The following is a 26176-nucleotide window of genomic DNA, read 5'->3' on the forward strand; positions in this document are numbered from 1 at the left end:
TGGTTCCTCCAAGTTTGTACACCCTACTTTTCAGTTAGAAATAATTAATTGAAAAATTCAAAACAGGAAAGCTTCATCACTTTTCTCATCACAATGCTTTTCTAAGGAACCAACAGCCTTAATTAAAAAAAAGAGCAAGCTTTAAGAAATATCTGAGCAGGTTATTTTTTAGAAAACAGCCTCTTTTATTTCAAGGTTTGTTTTTAAAATACCAAACTACACAGTGGTGTTAGACATTTATAGTGTTGTCCTCCTTCTCCAAAACCACAGAATTTTAACAAATGTGTATTTGGTACACATGCCTGTAAATAGTTTATCAGCTCCACCTCTACTGAATGAATCCAGTGCCTTTTCAGTTGGGAAGTCTGTCAGAGAACTTCACCAAAACCTCCCAAAAGCCAAAAAAGCTACAGAAAAATGATATCTTATTTAGGTATGGAACCTCTTAAACATATGGGACTTGGATGAAAAGCAGACACAGTTTATTGTCAGTCCATACCAGCCACCAGTCTGCCACCTGTAGAATCCTAAGAGACACAGAACTGCATCAGTTGATCTTAACACATTCACTGAACTTGACATACCCCTTTCCTGATGTACTGCACTGCACAACTCTGAAATTCCTCAATGTAACTGCACTATATTAACAGAAAACCTGCAAAAAGTTTACTACACAATGCACTTACACACTTATGAAATAAAATATAGTTCCCAAGTAGATTCCACTTCATAGTCTGATCCTTACTTATAAACCTTCAAATAGGGTGTAGGTTGGGCATATTTATTTCAAACTCAAAATACAGAAATATCTTTAAAAAAAAAAAAAAGCTTTGCTGCATGCAGAAAAACACATTAAGGGCTTAGTTTCAGAAAGCCAGAATTATGTTACCAGATTCCACCTATTTTGTTAAATGGTATCTCTAGATTGGGTTTTTTCCCCTGCAAGTTGTTTTGTAAGGACATTTAGATTTATTATTAAAATTTAAAAGCATCAACCAACTTTTTGGTGTAGAAAAAGCAGTAATGAGATTCTAAAAAATATTTACTAGAAATTAGTTTCTCTAACAAAAAGATTGGCATTCTAGAATAAGAAGCCTTATGATATCCATTAATATCTAAATGGATGAAAATATCTGTTTCCATTAAGGACACTTTAACTTAAAAGCAGTATTTCACACAACATTTCTAACAGTAGTTAAAGCAGCATATTAATAATCAAGCCATGTTGTTACTGTAGCAACAGTGATTTCTGGTAGCCATTTTCTTTTCAGCTTTAACACTGTTCCAACACCAACAGCCCTTATTGCAACCTGTGTATAAACCCAAAGGCAGCAAAGTGCTCGGCACTTTCTCCAGCTATGCTCCTCAGATACCTCTCTCCAGACTGTCTTCAGCCCAGTGTACTCACCCATCAACATTTCCTAACGCTGGACTTGACACAGTTTCAGTTTACACTAATGGAAATAGAATAGTATGGCAGCTTGCTTTTCAGAAAAACCCAAACAACCAAACTCTACAACCAAACTTTACATTTGGGAGACTAGCCAGTCTGCAGGATACTGAAGAGGAGAGCAGTGCTGCAGTTCATCATTTTAACCTGCAGGTGCTCAGGACCCAGCCTAATACAAGATCACCTGGCCACAGGCTCAGCCTCGGTCATCACTGACAGCAGCCGCTGAGAACCCCTTCCCAGATCACACATCACAAAAGCAAAGCAAGTGCTAGAGCCAAAAGCAATTTCTTAGTAGACTGACACATCTCTGAATTTTCTACATTTACAAAACTGTTTTAAGACAAACTAGCATACACATTCATTTTCAACTCCTCTACATTTCTGCAGTCTTAAAAAATGTCAACACTTGAAACACTTCCTTGACTTAAGACTGCAATGCAGTTTTTACAAAAGGTTGAGCCTAAAATCCTACAGCTCAAAATTAGTGATAAGTGACATTATTTTCTTCTTTCTTTAAAAAAAAAATCTCTCTTTTCTTGTATCATGACAGTTTGAAAGAAAGCAGTGGTGAAAGAGTACTAACAGAAAGTGGTATACATAAATATTTGTAACAGCAATGGGAGGAAACAGTGACCTGGTATTAGCACATTCAGTACCCCCTACAAAACAGGATTCTAAGTCCAAAATCAGTTCCTCACAAGTTTGTTCCAGTTGAAAGGGTAGCTATGCTGGGATCACGAGCTCTAATGCCTGCTGTTGTCTGTCTAGACAGTATTTCTGACATTTCCTGACCATGGTAGGAGAGAGAATCTCCTGTTCCTAGCCTCAGAGGAAATGCATTTATTGCGCCTGTGAAAATGTAGAATCTAACAAAAATTTACCAGAGATTTCATGCACACTTAGATTTTCCTAAGTATTTGTAAGTCTCTGCTCATATATAAGGGTTTACATTTAAAATGAAGGTAGGTTTACACTGAACTCTGAATTGATGTGGCAGACTTTATTTTGATATTCCTATGACAGTGCCTTCCAGCAGAGGACAGAGTACACACTCTAGAGTATTAGTCTCTGCAGACATTACCACTAACTCCCAAACAGCCTGATTCCTTAGTAGAGGAGTAAGCTGTGACTTCAAAGAATATTCCAGTACAAAGAAAATAACCATACATAACAATCACTTAAAATATAAATTTCAGAATTGCCATTCCTCCAGCAATAGTTTTTCCCAAATAAAATGCACACATATTTTATACAACAGGATTTAGCTACTGCTTATCAAATTTGAAGTGAAGTTACAAACTATTTTACTCTCTATTTGGGTTGATATACAACCTATAATCTTTATAATCTATGAAAGATCACTTTGGGGAGTCACATATACTTAACCACTAGCATGAAGCCTTTCCTTCATTTTGCATGTGCCCGCTTTTTGGTGACAGAAGACTGGTTTTGGTGAAGAAGTTATAATATGCTGTCAATGCTATCATCTTAACAGCCACTGAAAATGTAAAAATCCATCCCTCACTTTGCTGCTCAGTGTTCACTTTTGGTTTGGTGACACTAAGTTTTTAACACTGTCTATAATCTACATAAATAAAAACTAGTTCCTAATTTAGATAAGCTGTAGTAATGCAACATAGTTTAACCAACTGTGTTTTATTTTTACATCTTCAAGCCAGATAGCTGCATGAGGGGTTTATTTGAATGGGAACACCACACATCTTACAACCTAGGTTATACTACCAGGCCTGGGAAGCAAACTGGGGCAAATGCCTCCACATGCCTCTTTGAAATGTAGTTTTTGATCACCAGTTACCGTTGTGAACACTCAGTTGAACCAGTCACACATCACCAGTACCACAACCACAGAGCAGCTCTGATACAACATCCATTAGTAAGCTCCTACTCATGGTCCCTGTGTTCAAATGGACAGCCTCAACAAGTTTTCTTACTAACACCATCACCATACGGGATTGTTTCATATAGTATAATTTCCAAGTGCTTCATCAAGTCACTAAGCCTTTGCACCAAAATTATTCTACAAAATTATTATCTATTCTGGAGGTTTTCAAGATCTACCCCAAGATCTCTACTCAAGTTATGCAGTACCTTCAGGTCTAAACTTTAATGAACACCTATGGAGTTTCCATGCTGAATTTCAAGAAGGCATAGCAGTCCTACACAGGCTTCACTTCAAGATTAGGGCTCCATTGAACTTCCTCTTTTCAGCCTTGAGCCACTCAAACGCTTGTGGACTCGGTTCCACTGTTTGCTTCCTTTTGCTTAGCTAATAATCAGGCAAAAGCTTTCAGTCTTTGACTCTTTTGTTATTTGAATTAGTTCTTCCAAACATATAAAAACAAATGGAAAACCTCAGTATTTCTAGCATGCCACATCAGTTATCCTCACCTGTGTCTATCCAGCCCACTGGCTATCCTTAGACACCTCCTCTGGTTGGGGCTAAAAAAACTATACATGCTTAGCTGGTCAGTTTTCCTGACCAAAACAGATTCCCCAACCAAATTTTCAAGAGTAGCTCAAGAAACAGAAGAGACAATACACATACTCTAAGCCTCTTTCATATACTTTACACTGGATTACCAGGATAGCACAAAAGAACCGGATCTGCATGGACTAAGGTTACATAAAATCAAGAGGTTTGACTAGCAATAAATCATTGCTAGACAAGTTATCATCATCTCTGTTCACCTCACTGGGCTAAAAAATGGAAGGCAAATTCCCAAGTTGTTTTTAGTGCCTAAAAGACATTTCTAAAAATGAATTACCACAGTACCTGTATGGTATTTTTAGAAATAGTGTGACGTTTCAGTTATACAGGAACCTGAAAGGTTTCTCCCAAGTACCATTTCTATTTTTTGCTCGTTCTCTTCTGCAGAAATATGTTCTGCCTTTTAGTGCTCACTACTGCTGGCAAAACATTGAAAAGCAGCAGCAGTCTTACAATCGTGGTAGAGAGATACCTGAAGAGCCATTTTTTTCTAGACAAGGTATTCCTCTTCCTCTCCAAGCCTCACATATGCCAGGAAAGAAGCTAGGCCTCTCTCATCTACCAGCACTTTCAGCCACATGTAGGAGTGAGAATCACAGTGAACTTCACCAGCAAGTCTCACCATCTAGAAAGTCTGGGAATAAGGGCTTGGCATTAAGGGCAACATGGCACTGGATACTAGTGATGTACTTACCTCACTTCAGAACACTAACAAAAGGAAAGGTCTGTGAGAATCCATGCTAAAGCAGCTCACCAGCAAGTCTACTACTTCTCATCTCTTGTGTCACTACAGTTCAACACATTCAAAGCTTTATAAGGACACAGAAACAGACAATTGCTATCCCAAAGCACTTTTATAAAAAAAAAAAACAAGTCAGATAAAACAAACCTTCAAAGGTTTCCCCAAAGCAAAGATGTAGAAAGAATATACAATAAGCAGTACCTACTATCTTTGGTTCATGTACCACACAAGCAGCCTTTCCACCTCAGTTTCTTCAGCATTTCAGTTCAATTTGCATTCCAGACATGCAAGCACTACTCCCTCCCATCTGTAATTGCTCCAAACCTTCCCAATTTTTTCACTGCAGCTTATCTAGGTTAATTCAACACCACAAGTCCCCCCAGCCTATCTTTCCCCTTTTACCCCAGCAAAAAATCTGCCACAACATGATATGTTTTTTGTTAGTAAGAATCTGATTAGGGAGTTCTGATATTTTATTCTCAACTTCCTACAAGATGAAAAAGTGTTTTTAAATTAACTTTCTAACATTCACTATATGTACATAGTGCAGTTATTTTCATTACATTCCACAGATTCTCAATTTTTAAGTTTTGTTCAAGAATAGAAAAGATTAGGTGATTTCAACTGATGCCAATATATATGTTAAGAAATAGGAAGCAGAGGAGGGCAGAATACTCACTTCACTGTGGGAGAGAACTGGGAGAAGCCAGCTGCCCAACTGTCACTTCCCACTCCCTGTGACAGGACACACAATCAAGACTTTCTCACAGAAAATACACTCATAGCTACGGAATTAAAACAAAAAACCCCAGCACTTCTGTGTGAAGGAAAAAAGTTATTTATATTGGAACTTTGCAGGCAGAGCCTGTCCGCTCTTGAAAATATTGTTTCTAATACCAAGCCGACTTAATAGCAACAACAAAAATACAGCTGTCGGAAAAAAATACTCCCCTTCTCAGTCCTCCCCACCAATTATCACACAGAATGTAGTCTCTTTGGTGAAGGCTCCTAAGAACATTCACAAGAATACATAAGTCCTTTGCAAATAAAATAAGCATAAACACAATAACCTGCAACCCTACAACCACTGTTTTGATTGTTGGGAGCCTAATTTTAGGATACAAATTTTCTAAACTTCCAAGCTCTTCTGACTGAAAAACATAAATTTGGAAAATTAAGTTAATATCAGAGACAATTTCTGAAACTCTACAGCCACAGAACTGTTGTATATGCATACATCTGAAGATGAAGAAAAGTATCAGCAACAAATATTATAAACATTAAGTGCTTTCCAAAAGTAGTCATCAAAAACTGCATCACATTGTGCTCCTAGGAGAGCCAAGTGGAAGCAGAAGGGAAAAACAGAAACATTCAGAGAACAGCCACTCCAGGAAAAAACAAGCTATCAGCCAGAACACTTGTTGAAAAGCAGCAAAACAAAAAAAAAACCCACAACCAAACCAACAAAAACCCTAAACCATAAGCACCACCCATCATCACCCCACTGACTGCAGGCAGACAAGAAACAGACACCTACCACTTCCTACCAGCAGCAGCAAGGAGCAGCTTCAGAGCTGCCATGCCTTAGGAGCAGAAATATGTAACAGTTTTCCAAAAGCAGTCCCCTGACCTCCTGTTGTATGCCTTTTCTGGAAAACTCATCCCTGTCCCTACCAAAGAGTCCCACTGGCAAAGTAGCTGGGATAAAGCACAACTCAATGCTATCAACGTATGGAATTATTATTCCGTGAAAAGGCAGGATGGATGGATTAATTGACATATTGATACATTTCAATGATATATTTGTTAAGGAATTCCTTACATCTTCTACTCAAACTAAAAATGGATGCATCAGGTAAAAGCTTGTAAATAAAGGTAAATTACACAAGAGATATACTTTGCTGTGAAAAGCACTTTCACAAGCAGGTGCTAACAGTTGGTCCAGAAACAGGGAAGGTACAAAGACCTCGATTCATGTATTCAGCTACAACTGGAACAATCAGTAAGGCACCTGTAATTCCTTCTATCCTGTTTCCCAAGATGCATCCTCTCCCCTGCTCCAGCTGCTTTGTGAAGAGTATAACATTATCAAGTAGTCACTTAAGGAAAGCAAAAGGTACAAACATTCAAATACTCACAAAATAATGCCTCTTTATGAAAAAAAAATCTGATTAAGGTATTTAACTTGCAGTGTTCAGCATACTGAAACGTTAGTGAACACTAACAATAGGCCTGAAATATTCCTAAGCCCAGCAACCTGACCTTTATTCCGAGTTAAGCGTGAACTTCACATAAACTGGAATAAGTTTCAAGAAATACTGAATTACTAAATAGCCCATTATCCTTAAACTAGTTAATTATTTGTAAGACTAAGCACTCAGTATGAATCAATAAATGTCAACTAGAGAATTCCATTTCCAGAATCTGGATTAAGAATGAACCATCAGTTCCCGTACCAAGAGTATTTAAATTACTTCTATTGGAGAGTTCTCTGCATCACCAAGTTTGCTTGGAAGTATCAAGTCAGTTAATATTTAGTGTAAGCAAAACATGAATACTCACTGTTAAGCCACTGTCTTCCCCCCTTTAACCTCACTGGCAATATAAGGGCATTGCTGCAACATTTTATCAACAGTTGCTGTGTACAGTTGAAGTGTGACAGAAATGCACCACAACTAAATACTTTTGTTTGTTATTTTATTTCCTGAAATTCAAAAAAATCTTGCTCTCCTTCAGTGAGGCAACACCACTTCTGAGTAAATACTATGGATTTTGGGTAAACTTTGTACCAAGACAGAACACTCATCACATGACACTGCATTGCACACTAGGTAAGTAACATGACTGATCACCTGACTACCATGCTTTTTCCATGTTTTTAAAAAAACCACACATTAGAAAACTCATTACATGGTCCTTCTTGATGGAGAACTGCAGTTTGAGCACCAAATTACATCGCACAAGATTACTGCACTGAAGAGGTGCACTGTATTTGTGTCTGTTTTTACGTAACAGGGGAAGTCCAAGTGACCATTTCATGACTTTTCTACAGTTCTGTGAAAAACATGGGCATGACTCTCCTACCATCGCTGCTTGTGTGAAAGGCTCCTGTTACCTGAGCTAAGGGACACAATGTATACAGGCGTGGAAGTGTACGTGAGGTTTCTGTTTGGTCTTTGAGGTTTTTTATTAATTAGGTATAAAAAGAGTATTTTTTTCATACTACTACAAACTACAGGAAATCCTTTAACTCAGACAGTCCAACAGTATCTTTATGTATATCAGCCAGAATGACCAACATTCACAATTTCCTCAGGTAACTTAAGCTTTTTATGCAGTACCAATATGAACTTTGCATCTACATTGAGAAAAAAAAGGAAGGAAAAGTGTTAATTATCAAAAATCATCTTACAGATTTAGTTTATAGGCAGAGTGCTCAAGACAACCAATTAACTTATTTTTAGAGAACACAGACTTGTTTCGGTTTACCAGGGATTCCTTTACATTCGCTATTTTCATCTGAAGGAATCAGGTTTTGGAGGTTATGCCAAGTTAACTCAGTTTCAAAATGAATTTAAGTGAGTGCAACATTGTTTAATTTTATTATTTTCTTCCCAATTTCTGGATACATAATAAAAAGTGCTGTGCAATCCAGAGCACAGAGGAAACTAATTCAATTTGGCTTAAAGTAACTAACATTAGAGAAATACATAAAACAAATATCTTAAGGTAGCCCTCCAACAGCCACATTACTTGAATTTTGCTTAAGACAAAAAGGTACTTGAAAATGTAAAAATATGAGGAAAGTAAATTATTGACATAGTGAATCAGCAACTGTTCAAAGACCTTTAATTCAAACCAACTTCAGGTGAAGTTGCAGAGTAAGTGACATAACTATCCATTATTTTTTCCAGTTTTAAGTACTCAGATCTTTTGCAAGCTGGTTAAAAGTCTGAAAGTATTTGAAACTAATAATTCTGTGTGTAAGCATGTGTGTGTTTTATTACAATAGAGAATTTTACTCCTTTTTCTCCACAAGTGACTTAAAAAGGCTCAAATTAAAAAGTATACACACTAATAGGCTGTGCTAATACTTGCAAGTATAAGCACAAACTATTGCTCAATAAATTCCACTGACAACCCTTGACTTCAGTGTCCATATGACATTCAGTTATTTTGAAGTGGAAGGCATTGTCATTCTTGTTTAATATCCTGCTTATTCAGTTGCTGATTCTCCTATTTCAATCCATAGTTTCTGTACTAAATAACCTCACAAAGATGCTCTAAGTGGTCAGTGCCTTTACCTCCCACTAAGCCAGGTCACCTGCTGAGATTTCAATTCTCTTTTAGCATTCACTTAATAACTTCCATACTTTCCTAGGTGTATTTCTAGTATAAATCAGATGCTGGACATCATGAAACTTAAAAAAAAAAAAAAAAAAAAAAAAAAAAAAAAAAAAAAAAAAAAAAAAAAAAAAAGAAAAAAAAGTGTCAAGTAGTACATTTTTTTTTTTTAAACAGTGATATTTGCACAGGTCTTTTTCTTTTAATTTAAAAAATGTAACACAGACTAAAAAAAAGAAAAAATATATGTATAAAAAGAAAAGTCAAGTCACTTTGGCGACATTACAACTTGTTTTTCCCCTCTACAAAACTCCTGTGTCTTGGACAGATTATTAGAAAAAATCTCTTGGAATGAATACTCTAGTACCAGAAAGAAACTATTTTAAGACTATATTTTCAGGATTATTAATTTCAATTCTCACTGTTAATTCTTGTATAACTCTGCACAGTTACATTAGACAGGTTTGCAACATCAGCTCTGATTATAAGTCAGTTAATAGGATTGTCACACTGCACTGCTCTTTCATGCACTCTACTTAAACTCCTCTCCAATAAGAAAATTGCTGCATTTCCTCTGCACCTAAGTGACCCACTAAAAGCTTCCCCAGATCTATTTTGCATTGTCTAATCAGTCCATTTATTCTGCCCTCAAATCACCTGCCTTGCATAAGTCAGGTAATAAAGAATTCTACAGAGAAAAATTACATTAAGATACAAAGACTCTGAAGTGCTTCACTCTCCACTATGAAGAATCTTCTCTTGAAAATTTGTTTTATAATTTGAATCAAAAAATATTTAGAAATTTATATAAAAGAACCACATATTGCACAAACTTTCAAGTAAAATGTACAATTCCATAGCAGAATTCCAGAAATGCTTATCAGCCTCTTATGAGTGTTTGTCCCATGTGTTAATTCATTGATCTGCATAACATGAAATGGCTTCTTACCCTAAAATCTGGAGCACATTCATTCCCCATATGCGTTTGAAAGCAAAGTTCCGTGACACAATCTTCATAATTAAATTATATGCTAGAAAGGGGGGGCAAGAATCAGAGTATCACTGCAAATGAGGTTTTGCTTAAAGGGCCGGAGTTGTATGACACTGATGGAAATCTATTTTGATATATCATGCTTGTTTTTCATTACCACTGTGACTTGTCAGTTTACAGACCAAACTACCACAACAGAAGTATTTCCAATAGACTGAAGGTTACACATAACCTATAAGAAGAAAACAAACTTTCTGCATTTCATGTAAGTTACATTTGTCAGGATGATGTTCACCACTGAAACCTGATGGAACACAAACTTAAGAAAAACCACCAGATCCTGAAGCAGCTCGGAGCCCCAGGACACGACTTCGATACCTGATCTAATAACTTTTTCTTCGCTGATGTAAACCACTTCTGCTCCGGGAGCCCCGCCACCGCTCCCAGTCCGAGGGCACACCGCCAAGCGCCACTCGCCAGCCCTTTGTACCGACACCGTGCGTTTCGGAGCCGCTCCGCTTCACGGCAGGCAGGAAGGGACCGTAGGGCAGGAGAGAAGCACGCATTCCCGCTGTCCCAGGACGGGAGCACACAACCCTTCCCGGGCGGACCGGCACGGGCGGGCAGCGCTGCGGGACCCGCAGCCCGGGCCGAGCGGCGGCGGGCCGGAGGAAGCGGAGCGCGGGCGGGCGGCGGGAGGGGACGGGCCCTGCGGGGCCCCGCAGCGTGACCCCGGGTACCCCAGCCCGCGGGGCGTTACCTGGCTGCCCCGGCACTGGCGGCGCTGCCCGGCCCCGGGCCCTGAGCGGCGGCCCGGCTCCTCCGCGCCCGGCAATGGCGGCGGCCCCGCTCCCCCTCCCCGCTCCGCGCTCACTGGCTGCGCCGCTTCATGTGACCGCACAGAACCCTCCTCGGCACAGCCCTTTGTGTCCCGCCCGGCCGGGGCACGGGGGACGCCGCTCGCCGGCCCGGGGAGGGGGCGAGGGGCGCTGGCGGGGAGGGAGGGAGGGACGCGGCGGGCCGGGAGGGGAGGGCCGGGCAGGGCAGCGCCTGCCGTGCCCGCCCGAGCTCCACCGCGCCGCCGCCCCGGCCCTGCCACTTACCGCGGCGGGCGGCTGCGGCCGGGCCGCGGTGCCGCACTGAGTCGGAGGCGGCCGCCATGTTCCCGCTGCGGCAGGATGGGGCAGAGCCGCCCGCTCCGCCGCCTGCCGCTAGGGCGGCCCGGCCTGCCCGGCCCGGCCCGGCCCGGCGCGACCCCGCTCGGCCCGGCTCGGCCCGTGCCCCCCACCCTGCCGCGCCCCCCGACCCCGGGCCCCCCCGCGGCCGGGCGGGGCCGGCGGGGCCGCCGCACAAAAAAATAAATCGTAACGGGAAACTCACGGGCTCGCCGGGCTGTGCGTCACACCGGGGTTACGTCCTGCGCGCACTGTCGTGACGTCATCGCGCAAACCTCCCGACCGCCCCGCCACTCCACGCGCACCTAGGGACACGCGCGCGCGTGCACGCGCCCCGAAGTGGGCGGAGCGCGCACGCGCACAACCCCCACCCTCCCTCCGCAGGGAGCGCGCGCCCCTTCCCCGGGGTTGCGGAGAGCTGAGCGCGGGGGACGCGGCCCGGGCACCGCCGGCTCGTGCCGGGGGCGGGAGGCCACGAGTGACACCGGGAGAGCGGAAACATCCGGTGCCATTCTCCCCTCACATTAACGCTCTGAGGGAAGCCCCGGTAAAGGGGGAGGACGGTAAATGCGCAGGGACTGCTTGGATGAATTGGATTTCTTCCCTTCAGATTTGCCAGGCTCGGAGGATTTCACGTCAGAGTGAGAGAGAAAGGCAATATCAGAGGTGTGAACAGTGGTCAGACAGCTCGGGAGGATACCGGATTCCAGGAGAGAGGAACAGGGAGAATACGGCACATGAAATTCCGAAGGGGGGAATAGGTCAAGAACTGTCAATCAGTCCAGCCTCCATTCCCAGAAAAGTACTGAAGCAGATAATCACACATCTTTAAGTACATGGTAGCTAATGAAGTGATAAGCTACAGCCAACATGGATTTGTCAAGAAAATCACATCAAGCCAAGCTCATCCTGTGCTGTGACAGTGTAACAGGCCCTGGATATGAGTAGCCCTCGATCTGTTACGGCTTGACTTGAGTAAGGTTTTTGACAATGTCTCAGAGAACTCTTAACTGAGCAACCAAAAGACATAACATACTGAAATGACTGCAGTGGTACAAAATTACATCAGCAATGCTTCCCCGTGACAAATAGTGGGAACGGGAAATTCCCTGGAGGTGGGCATGTCCTCAGTTTGGTACCAAGTCTAAATATATGAGTGACAGAGTACAGTTTACACGGAGTAGATTTGCCAGCAATGCCAAATGGCAGAGCTGGAAGCATGTTGCAGCACAAGAAAAGAATTCAAAATATTCTTGAAAAATTGATTGCAGAAATAGGATGCACTTGAATAAATACAAGTGCCAACTTCGACATTTAAGCAGGAAAATAACAATTGCACAATTGCAAGACTGGGAACACATGAATAGACACCGGGTTTACAGAAAAGGGGTTGGGGATCAGAGTAAATCACAAACTGAACATGCATCAACAATGTCACACTGTTGTGAAAAAAGCTGCAGTACAGAGAGATGTGTAAACAGAACTGTCGTATCTAGGACATATGAAGAATTCCTCATATTTAATACTGTTAAAGGCTCATCTGTATGTTCAGATTTGGTCTCTGCATTTCAAGAAAACTTACTTTCAAAAAGTCCAATAAAAGATGGTACAAAGAAGGGGGAGGGGAAACAAAATTTTTAAAAGATGTGACCCTAATTGAAAATAAAAAGGTGTCTAGTGAATAAAAGACTATGGGGAGAAAAATACATTTTCCACTAAGTCCACTGAAGACAGGGCAAAACTGAATGGTTTCAAACTGTACTGAAAGAAATTTCTGTTAGACAGTCATGGATAAATAAAACTGGCATATATTCTCTATGGGTTCTGGAAATGTTATTAGTATCTTTTTAAAGAAAAGAAAAATTTATGTAAGAAAAATTTAGAACCATTTGACTCTATTGTAAAGTAATGGAGGCAGACTAGGTGATAATTGTTTTCAGCATAATTTTCTGTAACTGCAGTTACTATCCAGGTATCTGTTCTGATCCTATTTTTTTCTGATAAAAGTGAATCCCAGAGACATTTAAACATCTAATGTGGTGTTGTGATCTTATGCACAGGTGTAGATATCCCCTTTGGGAGTCTTTGTCGTGTTACATTCAGTATAGCTGTGTACCAACATATGTCACATGCTCAGCTAATTTGCTAATTTATAAACTTTATATATCACTATAAATTTCACATTTAAAAATAATGTGTTTGTTAGTGCTCACGTAACAGTGTGTATTGAGGCTTTTGCTTTTCTTTGCTTTTTTTTCATGGTACCAGAGAGTAATTTTCCCCAGAATCCATTAAATTTGGGGTTTCTCTGGAGCTTGCCAGTTAGGAGAGAGCAGTGTGAATGGTTTATGTTGTGGGAGTGAGACCTACCAAACTCAACTCATTAGAGATGACTAAAAGGCCATTAAATAGGCCAGTTTTTAATCCCCACTGAGTTAGACTGAATTCAAACTGATAGCCCACAGGCAAAAGGTTATGAATTTCATTAACAGTACCCTAAAGCACTAAGTCCCCTAATGAGTGCTAATATTATTCTTCTGAGAGTTAAGCTTGTTTTCTGAAAATATACATTTATGAAATCGAGTTCTCATATTTTGGAGCATGTATGGATAGTTTTTCCACTACTTTTAAACACAAGAAACATTATCATCTTGGGCAATCCAAGGAGTTCTTGTAAGATTCTCAGTCGTATGTGCTCCGTGCTAACTAAAACACAAACAATAAAAACAATTAAAAAGAAAATATTAATACTACCCCAATGCTTCTTGCTAAATAGCATATATTTTATTGTATGTGATTATCTGAAGGTCATATATACTTAAGTATACTTTGTCCCCTAGCAAATTACTTTTTAGGAACAGCAATTCTCACTGCAATTCCGTATTTAATAGTTAAAGGAAAACACCAAATTCCATAAAAGCATTAACTTATAGAAGATGGAGTGTTTTATTACATTTCACATCTATCTGTGAACAGGTAAAGTGCTTAACATAAGGAAATCTGAACTTTAGCTCTAATGCTGCCAAATCCCACAATTTATTAAGAGTTTAAAGGTATCTAGCAATCTTTTTAATCTCTCAACTTAGCACTTGAATTAAAAGGCCCAATTCCATTAGCAGTAGTGAACTCTAAAAAATACTTATGATTCACACAATCTGTGGATCAAAAGAAAAATCCACATTTGGCATGAATGGAGAACATAACTGCAATATTTCATCAAAATGGCAGTGAGGGAAACGATTATGTCCAGTGGTGTCAGAAGTCTTGTATCAGTTTCTAATTCTACTTCTATTGACACTTATGAAAAGTAGTAGGTGATCTTAAAGGTTGCATGTTGGATTAAGAAGACTTGAGAAATATACACAAATGACAGAAAATTGGGATCGCATGTGTGCATGAAGTAGAAATTTTGGGACCAGCCTCCGATGAGATGCTCTAAGACCAGTGAAAGAACATGTGTGGTCAGTAAAGAACCATACAATAGGATTCTTAAAAATCAAGCCAGATACTGCACAGGTGGTTTTTTGTTTGCAGGAATTCTGGCTGTGGCCTGTATTATTTCTCCACCAATGCAGACAAAGCCTACTAATGGTTTTACAACAGCATTTGAAAACCTCTTGAGAGAAGGTTGTTACCTAGTTCCTCCTGGTCTTCAACATGGCTAGAAGAAGTTTAAGCCAAGGCAGGATTTTTCAAGTTAGCAGCAAAATATGATTAACTGAAACCAATTTAGAAACTGTTTCTTCATATAAACATTTTTGTAGCTGGAGTTGCAGAGGGAGGGTTGGAACAGGTCTAAGCTGAAGCATTTGGAATGAAAGACTGCAAATGCATCCTTGTAACACACAGCAAAATCCAGAATGCCTGGAGGGAAAAACTTTTTAGTGATAATTCCTTACATTTATTCCCTAGAACTCCAAGCACTTCCTTAACTCTGTGCAAAAAGCTTCACAATGGAAATATAGCCACTGTACGCATCATTCTTTGAAAATTTTATTTTCAGTTGATTCATTTCTTTCAATAATAACATATTCTGCTTATCCTGTCTACAGCAACCAAAACAATAACAGATAAAATATTAAACTACAGTTTTCAGTTGTAGAACAATTTATGCCTATGTGGTTTACAAAATAGAAATGCACTCATGTAATGGATACACTGCATTTAGTCCATCCATATTCCTTCTCCTTTTACTACTCTGATCTCATCTTTATACTGTTGCACTTGGTAGACAATTTTGTCTTCCATAAGATTTTCAGAATTGAAATGATTCTTGATATCCGAATTTCACACAAAAATGGGCTTTATAGGAAAAATTAGCATCTTTTATTAAATTTGCTACTATAAATTGAAAAAGTAGAGAAGCTTTTGAGTACCTAAGATATAATGTTGGGGGGATTTTTAAGCTAAGATGGTTGTATAAATAAAATCTCTCATCTTTACCTATAAAGTTTGTCTTGTCTTTGCCTTTAGAGCATCATAACTACAATAACAAGCACCCAGAAACATAATGTGAAAGATACCTGTGTGTTATTGCTCAACTTGCCACATAGTTTTTCTTTCATTCTATAGTGATGTTTCTGGTTTCTTGGCCTTTGTTACAATGACATAGTACTGATTTCACTAATATCAACAAATTTAGGAACTCAAGGTACTGGTTGGTTCAATGAACAGTAATCAACATTATTTCTGTTGAAATTTTAGAAGAACTAATAAAATAATTAATTGGGTTCGTTTGATTTATTTCAACATGGTAAAAACTGGAAGAGGGAAATTGACTTTTCCTAACTTTTTTGCTGTTTGAGCTGTTGATTCATTTTTGTTGGCTTGCTTGTTTCACAGGTTCTTTTGAAATACACTTGTCAACGTTAATTAAAGAGGATTGTCTAGTCTTGTCTATTTTTTAGACAGATCAAAAAATGTACTTTATTTATAAATTTAGTCTCCACTATAAATCAAGATATTCTAGTCATCTTTGTCAATATGAATTAAATTTTTAGAATTGTAAGTAAAACAATAAGAGGGCAGTAAGAATGTATAGGTAAAATTAAAACCATTAGCCATTAAATCTATGGCTCTCTTAACAGTGAGGTAAGGTTAGTCCTGAAATGAAATACTTTGCAACAGAAAGGTATTTAGAAAGTGTACTTAGGGAAATATTACTGCTTGCCACTGTGAATTGCCTTTAGAACGGTCATACCTTATATGTATTTAAAATCTCTCAGCTAGATTTCCCGGATTACATAATTAACTGCCACTGTTTCCCACTGCGCGGCTTCTGTCCCTAGGCAGTGATACAAAAATCCCATGTCTGTTGCTCCGACCTGCTCCCCTTGGCCAGGCCTGTGCTGGCAATCACAAACCAGCTTTTGTCAGGGAACAGCCTCTCTGGATCCAGCCTCCCACAGTTGTCTCCTGTTCTCAGTGTCACCACTATGGAGTGTTACTGTCATCTGCCACTGATCAGAGAGGGGCAGCTGATGGGGCAGCACTGCCTGCCTGGCACACCAGGCTCCATTCTTAGCTGTTCCATAGGTATCACCATAGTAAACGTTATAAATTACAAATCCTGGATTCATTATCAATAATAATTCATTAACCTTGGTCTTTATGCTTATTTCATCTTGCTTTATTCTAATTCATCCCACATTAAAAAGATACTACTCAAGCCTACATCTTTGTTCTCTTTAGGAGGATCTGACAACTCTCACGTCTGAGTTACTGATCTCAAGTCTCACAGAATTCAAAGATCACAAGAAAGCAGATTACTGTAGGAAAGACCACCATATATTATAACACTGACCTTCTTAAAAACAATGTATTGCCTTGGAGGGTTGCCATTTGCATCACACACAGGAAGCATTGATATATGAAAATATGCAATGAGCAACAAAACCATAACAAATTTCTTCCTGAGTCCGTTGATGAATTGTAATTTAGTGTGAGAGTAAGAAAATAGTGGCAATAAGTTGGCCTTCAACAGATTATAAAAAAGGACCTAGATCTAATAGGTATAAATTCTTATAGCTCTGCTTAACCCAGTGTGATGATTCAGTTCATGTTATAGTGCCAAAATGATACACAGGGAGAAGACAGAAATAGTAATTTCAAGATCCTTGTTTCAGGTGTCATGCTGGTAGCCTTAATGTGCCCTTGTAGAGGACGCAGCATAATTGACTCCAGTTCCCACCACTATCAGCCACGTGCCTGACCTTCACCATGACTGTCCTGTGCTGGGAAAGTGCAAGCCATGAGAAGGAAACTGCCCTAGACCTCTAGAGTGCCCTGTTCTGGTCTCCTTCAGGTTGTGTCACCCCCACTTCTTCTTACATCACCTCTGTGACTAGCATCAGGGTCACACCCAAGTCTACAGCACATATTAGAGACTGGAGCAATGTTAATGTGGGGAATTGGTGACAATAATCCTTTCAGGCACGCTCCATCTCCAAAGTTGTGATCTCTACATGTCCAGTGAGGGACAGAGATGGCACAACATTGGCAAAGTCTCCTCCCCCAGATAAACACCATTTCAACACCCTCACAAAAAGGAAAAGGCTTTGCTAGCCAACCCTCACCACTTCTGTACTTCAGAGTCATATAGGTAGATGGAAGTCAGGACAAAAGTGGCCAAGTGAAGACAACTTTGACTTTAGAAGCAAGTTCCATGTTTTAGCAACTCTTGAAAAATAAACAGCGTCCCTCAGTGGTCAAAATCATTGCCAGTTTACTAATGTAGCTATACACCAGGCAGGATTTCAAAACACCTTCTTTCCCCCTGCAGTTTCCCACTGTTCTGCCTGGTAGGCAATTGCTACATCAGTGATTCTGATTTCTTTCATTGTCACATGGACATACAATCTCTTGTCCTTCAGCTTGACATAAACAATAACAAAAATCTTTACTATTGCTTGTTTGTAAAGCACCAGAGGTTTGTGTATGGGAAGAAATAATAATCATATTTAAAGAAGAAATAAAGCAAGCAAAAAAAGCATTTTATTACTATTAATGTGGAAACACTGAGGAGCTTATCTTGTATTTAGGTAAGATCACAGCAGCAGAAAGTCTGTTTGATATGCCATACCTTCTGTTTGTTTCTTAATCGTAAAGAGTTTGGTTTTGATCAAGACAATTAATTATGAATATACCTGAGTTTTCTAACATCAGAGATAAAGCTTAAACAAAAAACCTACAAAAGCTTTTTTGGACTATATTGTACTGTATGGATACGTATATATCTTCAGGGCATGAAAAAAGACATCTTTGTAATTGAATCCTGAAAAGGAGGGGGAAGAAACGATATAAAACTGTGATGGTTTTACACAGTCTTAGAGTTAATATGCAACTGTGAAAAATTATTTATCGAATTCTGTGGTTGTACAGAATCAGTGTATGGTGTGGTATGTTAACAAAAATGAAAAGAGCAAGTTACAACCTGGGGTTATTATAATGAGAGTTTTGTTACCCAATAACATTTTTCTTTCCAACGTTTCTACCAATCTTTTTCTATGCTAAAGGAAGAGAAGCATCTCTTAGCTTGACCACATCCATCACCAGTCATCTGCCAAAAAGTATCTTCAGTGCAATGATCAAAGCTATGTTAAAACTTTTGCTTCCCTCTTGTTTGTCCAGTATTCCCAGATCACATCCCACCTAAACTCTCGGATGAATTATTTTGAATAGCAGTTCATTTGCCATTATATCATTCAGGAAATACTGTCTTAGGTTTGGGATTTGCAGGCAGATCTTGTCTTACACTACTACCGTTTTTAGTGTGAAGTTCATAGGAACATGAAGTGTCTCATTATAAGCTCGGTGAAACAACTGCAAAGACTTTAATGAGCTTTCAGCCAAGCTCAAAGAAAGAAAATTCTAGCACTAATTTTGCCACTAACAAAAATCTACATATTTAAAGTAACTGTAAAATATTTATCCTGAAATGCATGCTGAGTAGAGGTTTCTCAGACAAAAGAAAGAGTGAAGAAACCTAGAAGAACAGTTATGTTCCCTTTTAAAATTTGTCCTAGTTTCACAGCCCTTGGCTCTGGATTCCAACAAAGTGTGTGAAAATGAACTTAGGATAAGGCTTTGGAAGTATATTTTTAGTTAGACCATGCAGACAATTCATAGAGTAAAAATGGGGTATCTGTAAAAGCAGAAATTGTCAGCAGAGTACTTTAATTTTTGGAATTTCAGCAGAAGAAGCTATGTCTGAACACTCCCAGGAAGCACTCAAATCTATCTGTTAGTGTATCAAATGTGTCTCTCCAATTCCATCCAAAGCATATTAGAATTTCTTTTTAAGAAGTTATGTGTGAATTGTTATTCAAATATACCTCTGGCTTTTACTTACCGCATTTATATTCTCCTCTAAAACAGCAGAATATAGTTTTTACTTACTCAGTACAAAAGAGAATCCTGATTTTGAATCTTAACAGGAGCCAGATAATGGTGGTTTAATATTTCATGTAGATGTCTTAATCAGCAAGTCATTTAACTCAATCAGTGTGAGAGTACTTTTTAAAGTATCCCATTTACGAATAAGCAATAACTGTGTTTTTGTCACATTATATCAATTATGCTTTCCAAAAGAGGAGGGTGTCATCACATTTGTGATAGTACATTAGGAAGCACAGCTTTCCACAGTGACTGTTAAAATGGCACATGCTGGGGAAAACAGTGCTTATTAGGATTAATTTAAGACAATGGGTACTCACTAAGCCTGAATTGTGTATGATCTCTTCCATCATTAATGTGCTACAGTTTATCTCATCCTTTAAAAAGAAATAATTACATATTGAGAATTCCTTTTTTTTCCCTGACAGAGCTGACAGAATTTAAATCCCAGGCCCGAGGAAGGAGACAAGTGGCTTGAGGCATGCAGCCCTCCTGAGCTGCAGGAGGACAGTGCAGGGGGCAGTTCAGGCCAGCAAGGGCTAAAAGGAACAGTGACAACCCATCCTTTCAGGAGTTTCAAGTAGTAGGTTGTGGAAAATTAATGATGCCTGACTGTCAAAGCTTGTGTTGATCAAACAGCTCTGCAGCCTGCTGAGAGCAGAGAGGCTGGAAATGTTGTTTGAGACAACATACTGCTTTTGCTGCCTAGGACCCAGCAACAGGAGATCATAGTGCCTCATAGTAGTTCAGGAAGCTGATGATACCTGATGCTAACAGGAGGCCAGGGCTGGAAATGATGGTGAACATTCAGGACACAGAGCCACCATTTCTAACCCCAGGCATATGTTAACTTTGGCCCTTTTATACTCCTGCTGAAAAGGGTCACTGTAAAGTACAGCCTGGGGCAAGAGCAAGTGGGGGAGCTCCTGAATGCAGAGATGCTGGGAATCAAGGTGGGGGCTAGGAATCATGGTAGGTGCACAGGGGCTGTTCCTACATGCTGCGTTAGATCTCCAGGTCTCTTAGGCATATCTATCCCACATCAGCAGCAGAATACTTTGTGAGGCCTTTCTAGTACTCATGTGACATCAGTACACATGTACCACATACAGCTCACAGCCTACACCCCCCCACCACCTTTATGTAAAAAGCCTCATCGATCACTACTACCTTTCTGATCTCGCGGCAGCAGCCTGTTGATTCCTTTCCTGGGATAGCCAGCACTTCTGAGGTCTCAGTCCACTCCAAGATGACCCCCTCTGGCCTTCACTTCAGAATCTGTAGTGCTCTCCTTTTGCTTTGCAAACAATATAGAGAGGGCAGTCACTTTTCCTTCTGGAAGGGAGGTGGCTGATCCTCCTCTGGGTTAAGAGATGCAAGAAAGGCAAGAAAGTTCATATTGTGGCCTCCCAAACACAGAGGAAGATTGTGAGAAGGCCAAAGTGTTTGCAGATGACAGCCCGGGGCCAGGTGGAGGGGGCTGGACTGGGGACCTGATGAAGATAATGGCACTGTAAACCAGTGAGTCACATGGCCAGGTGGTGCTGAACAGGTGTGACAGGGTGGGTGTGACACAGACAGCTGCAGAGCTGTAGTATAAAGGCCAAGCCATATGGCTCAGGTGGGCAGGTACACGGGTGCTCCAGGGAAAGGAACTGAGGAGTGGAGATGGCCCAGGTTATACGTGTGTGTGCAGGAAACAGAGAAGGTTTCTGCACAGTTTTCCTGTAGCATCCTAGCTGGAGCATTGCCAGGGAGCCCAGAGGGCACATGATGAATTATAGCACAGAAGCACTTCTACTGGACAGAAGGGAAAAGGCTAGTTGGCCTCCCTACACTTGGCAGTTCTTTGTTTTGAGCAGGATGAGGATATTTTACTTGCAGGGAGGGGAGGCTGACTAACAAATCCCATTTCCCAGTAGGAGCAGGAAAGTTAAATGGGTTGGGGAGTTCCCCACTGGAAATTCCATGTGAGTGATTACCTGTGCACCTAAAAGGAAAATAATCTAATATAAAAGGTAGTATGTATCAATGTCAACTTGCAATGCCTCCAAACCATGGGATCTCAAACGAGCCTCACAAACTGAAGTCTTGTGTTTGATTTAATGTAGAAATTACCTTTTTTTTTTCTTTTTTTTTTTTTTACACTAGGCTGGGTTTGAAAAGAGACTATGGAAAAAGGAACTACCATGAAAAAGCATGTAGAAGAATCCAAAATTTCTCCTTATTTTAGATTTTACCTCAATGGAACTGTACGGGTAAGAACACTGGCATAGTCCAGATTTCATCATTCTCTTCTAAAGCCTGGGAGACTTGCAGAATGAGACCCTGTGCTTTACATTCTGCTTCATGGGAATATTGTTTTGATTTTTATTTTACTACTATTTAAAAGTGCTCACTAAAAGTTCCTGCAGCTGTTTGGTCACATAATAACAGACAGACTCTAATTTCTCATGCATGGCACTCAGCATGGTGTAATCAGAAAAAAGAACCCAAACCTGCTCCTGCATTCTAATAAGTGTGTGTGTCACTTTGTAGGAGATCAGAATCCTGTCCAAATTCTGCAAAGTCTGATAGAACAACAGTTGCCAAATGACAAAACCTATCAGAAGAAACAGAGTAAAAAGGCACATCTTTGCTTCTGATCTTTACAGCTTCAATACTGGCAGAAGAAATGTCAAGGTTTCCAAAATAAAGCCATTTAACCACTCTAACAGCTATTAAATGTAAACAAAGACATAAAAATAGAGTCGTTGGAAGCCAGGATATGAACATTTGAAACAGTAGCTATGTATACAATGGCTGTTTTGTTAACATCATCTACTCCTGGAGCTGTGCAGCTCCACTGCCTATGTCTGTGTTGGGAACACAGGCAGACACCTCTGGGGCCTCCTGCACATAACCAGCAATGGGGAAGCCCAAAAGCAAAATGGTTGTGCAGTCATGCTGCGGTGGTGGGAGGAGAAAAGGGACTGCAGAGAGGTGCAGCTTCCTCCCCTTTACTGTCATGCAGGACACATTACAGAAGCAGCAAAAGTATCTTCACTGTCCTCCTCCCCAGTAACTTCCCTCACCTCAGTAAAGGCAAGCAAGGTAAATTCCTGACAGCAGCTGGTTGTTTTAAAGGCTCTGCCACTGTGGCAGTAAGACAACTTGCACTGGTAGCCTAAACCAGGTAGCATTGCTTGAAAGATCATATCAAAGTGAAAACCTAATGGGCATTAGTTAGTGTGTTAAAAATATCACCATTTTTCTTCCATAAGACACAGCTGTTCAATAAATGCACTGCTCAGCACTGATCATCCATATTATATGGTATATGAAGATGGCATTTTCCTAAGTAAAAATTATGGTCTTGTCTGTACACAAAACCTGTATCCATTTAATTTAATCAGTAAAGAAATGGGTACAGCCCAGTCAACATGTAGACAAAATGCAGGGCATAAAATGACATTGCATGTGTCTATTTGAGACTTATAATTTCAGCAGCCTTGTTTTCTGCAGGTACAATGCTGGCAGTTTTTCTCTGAGCACAACATATAATAATATAGACTCTGCAGGTGAGGAACGAGAGTGTGATCCTCTATCCACTCGAGTCCAAGCTGGTCTTTTGGGGAACTGCTAAAAGAAGCCAAACAGGCTTGTTTGTGCAGAATTGCAGTGAACTGCTATCTGAGACATGGCCATTATTGGACTATTCCTGTTGCTTCAGTATTACAAAGGAAATACACAAAAATAATTATTTGATGTCATTAAACTACTGTGGTGTTGAAAACATGTTGCACTCAAACATATTGAATGTTGACAATTTATTATTTCAGGTTTTATGACAATGCCTCTGTGATAATATTTCTGCAAATCCTGTAAGTCAGATATAGGAAGGAGAAGTCTGCACACTATAAACTGCCACAGAATGGAAGAGTTGTCAAAATAAAATGAGCTATAAAAACAATAATACTCAGGCAACATCACTCTCATTAAACACCTAATGATGCCACAGGCATATTAGTGGGAAAATGCTCATGAGGCTCATGAGGAATTAGAAGGAAAAAAAAAATAAAACCCCTGCTCCTAAAACCGCTTGCCAAGCTGTTTGTACATTCTGCCGCAGGCAGTTTCTTGAAAAAGATGGAGACGTGAATGGAGACAGGCAGTGACTATTAGATGCTGATGATGGTGAGGGCAAGCAGAACTGATGCTAGAGATTAAGGGCTGCATTTTGCTTTCAGTTATGTCTCAGCTGTCTCAACATTTCATAGTATTTAAATGAATCTGTTACATAAGGCATTTCTCCCGTCTATGCAGCTCAGCAGCCATATTCTCCTTTCTGGTATGGATTGTCTTGGGAAACTTGCCAAGCTGTGACAGAGCAGTGCATAAAAGGAAATCATGCTCATAAGTTGGGGGTGGGGAGAGCTGCAGGTGAAGAGATTCAGTGCAGCAATATATATGCAGTCTCCTACCTCACAAAATGAAGGTTTAAATGAAATGGGAGGCACAATGCTTCTTTAAAAAAGTGCACGGGGCTGCTAAAGACCCCAAACCATCCCATTCATTTGCTCCAGGGAGGGTGGGAGCACAGTGCAACGGAATTGCTCAACACTGCACTGGCTGCTGCTTTGGCAGATTGGAAGAACAAATAAGTATTTTCTCTTAAGATGGTAGTAAAGCCCCATCCTGCCAGATACCAAACACCTGCTTAATACTAAGGACCTTTTAATTACAGGCAGAGGCTGGACCCAGCCTCTTGTAGGAGGAAGTTACTACCTGCCTACTAGGACCTGCCTGCAAGGTTTGCTGTTTCCTACAGAATTCAGGGAATTCACTTATTGTTGTTAATATTATTTTATTTATTAATAGTCAAGCTCTCAGGTGAAAAGCTGTTGGCTTTTCATCTCTTTACCTCAAAGTACTTTGCAAAGGAGATAATTATTAACAAAGGAACATACACATCTACATTTGGGCTTTGGCATGAAAGGAGCATCTCAGCCCACCTGTAAAGCAGATTTGCCAGGTGAGCTTTACTCTGCCCTGGAAACCATATCCAAATCTTAAATGATTGGGGGCAGGTGGAGGGATTTTTATCAGGTGTTCAGTAACACAGACATCTATAGAGGATTAGGCAATCCTGCACAATGCTGTGCCCAGCTGGAAGATGTGGAGGTCAAGGAGACTCTAGAGCTTGAAGACACTGGAGCAATCTCTAGGCATCTCCAGATTAGATGAGGATCCCTTACTACAAGGTCCTGGTGTGGATTACTGCACTGAGCACTTTTAACTGCTCCATCCCTGAAGAAGATTTACTGTCTTTTCACCATCTTCAGTTGTTATGTAAAAGACAGGTAAAGAAATGTGTTTGGGCTGATAAATTTTTTGGCAGTTTTGTACTGCACACAGACTAGGATTCTTCATCTTAATGACCTGCAGCTGAAACAGATGTTTTGGTTTAGTGTTTTAAAGCACTTCACAAAACTTAACACTAATTTATTCTTTCACAGTGCAGGAAAAAAACCCCATGCTTGATATCGTTACTCACATAACAGAACAATGTGAAAAATGGAAACAGATGTTTCTCATTTAAGCATGAATAAGAAGGAAGTGAAAGAAAAAAGATGATGTAGTAGTAGTGATTAAGAGAAATATGATGGTTTGGTTAAGTCAAGACTATTTCTTATGGATCTCCAGTGAGTCCCGAAAGATCTTTCTAACAACTTGGTCCTTGATTCAGCAAGCACGTGGAAGTGCTTAACTCCAGCTGTGGAGGTTGTCTCACATGCTTCATTTATAATGTTTTTAGAAGCTGTGTAGCCAAAGGAAGGCTTTACAGATAGGAGCTGAGGGATCAACAGCATTGTTCCTGTAGACAGTAAAGCACTGACTGTTTTCACAAACTACAGACATCAAAATTTGAATATCAGAAGAGAAATAAAGTCAAACTGAAAATACATTGAAACATGGAGTAAGTGTTCTGATTTTCTGCAAGTGCAGACAGAGCATTGCAAAATCCAGAAAAAGCAAGCAGGGACCCACTAAGAGCTCCAGCTTTCCCCGAGGGATGCAGCTCCTGGCAGCAGGGATCTGGTCCTCTTTGGCAACTGCCTCTCACCAGAGATTGTCCCTAGAGAAGAAAAGGTCCAACTTCAGCTGCAGGGCCTTTCCTTGTAAAAATCTTTTGGAAACTTCCAGTGACAAGAGTTTCACTAAGGGAAACGCAACCTTTACCAATCCACCACTGAGAATAAAATTACTTGCTAAGGGATGCACTGAACCTGGGCAAGGGCTTGTATGTAACACAGCCTTCTGTTTCTGTGTCTGGTGGGATCTGGGTGCAAAGAACCAACCCATCTATCACTGTTGGTACTACTTTTTGTCTTAAACCTGCCTTGGAAAGCGAAGGATCCAAGGCAGACCATAAGGCTTCTACAAGATAGTTCCTTCTCTCTGACCCTTCCCTCTCTCCTTCCATAGTAAGGATGAGAGGTGAGAGATGTGTCCCTGCCCCAGACCCACTCCCCACAGCTTCCACAGGCCCCCACAGAGCTCTAGGACTCTCGCCTCTCTGGAAGGC

At 40.3% G+C, this 26176-nt stretch overlaps 1 protein-coding gene across 7 annotated transcripts in view; it reads right to left on the reverse strand.

Annotated features, from left to right (window-relative positions):
- ZNF644 (zinc finger protein 644) overlaps window positions 1-26176 on the reverse strand; it is a 71108-nt gene that overhangs the window by 34353 nt on the left and 10579 nt on the right. For 2 of the 7 annotated variants that reach the window (XM_027890702.1, XM_027890694.1), the window contains exon 1: window positions 11420-11507. The exons of 1 other annotated variant lie outside the window; for it this stretch is intronic. The gene's annotated coding sequence lies outside the window, so the exon portion shown is untranslated. Of the gene's footprint in view, window positions 1-4656; window positions 4772-9008; window positions 9126-11142; window positions 11230-11419; window positions 11509-26176 lie in introns of those variants that run through there. 4 more of the 7 variants (XM_027890697.1, XM_027890701.1, XM_027890698.1 and 1 more) reach the window with 4 other exon arrangements.

Source organism: Empidonax traillii, unplaced genomic scaffold, assembly GCF_003031625.1.
Source record: "Empidonax traillii isolate 1590-97213 ecotype Southwest subspecies unplaced genomic scaffold, ASM303162v1 scaffold295:size639837, whole genome shotgun sequence".
NCBI classification, from domain to species: Eukaryota; Metazoa; Chordata; class Aves; order Passeriformes; family Tyrannidae; genus Empidonax; species Empidonax traillii.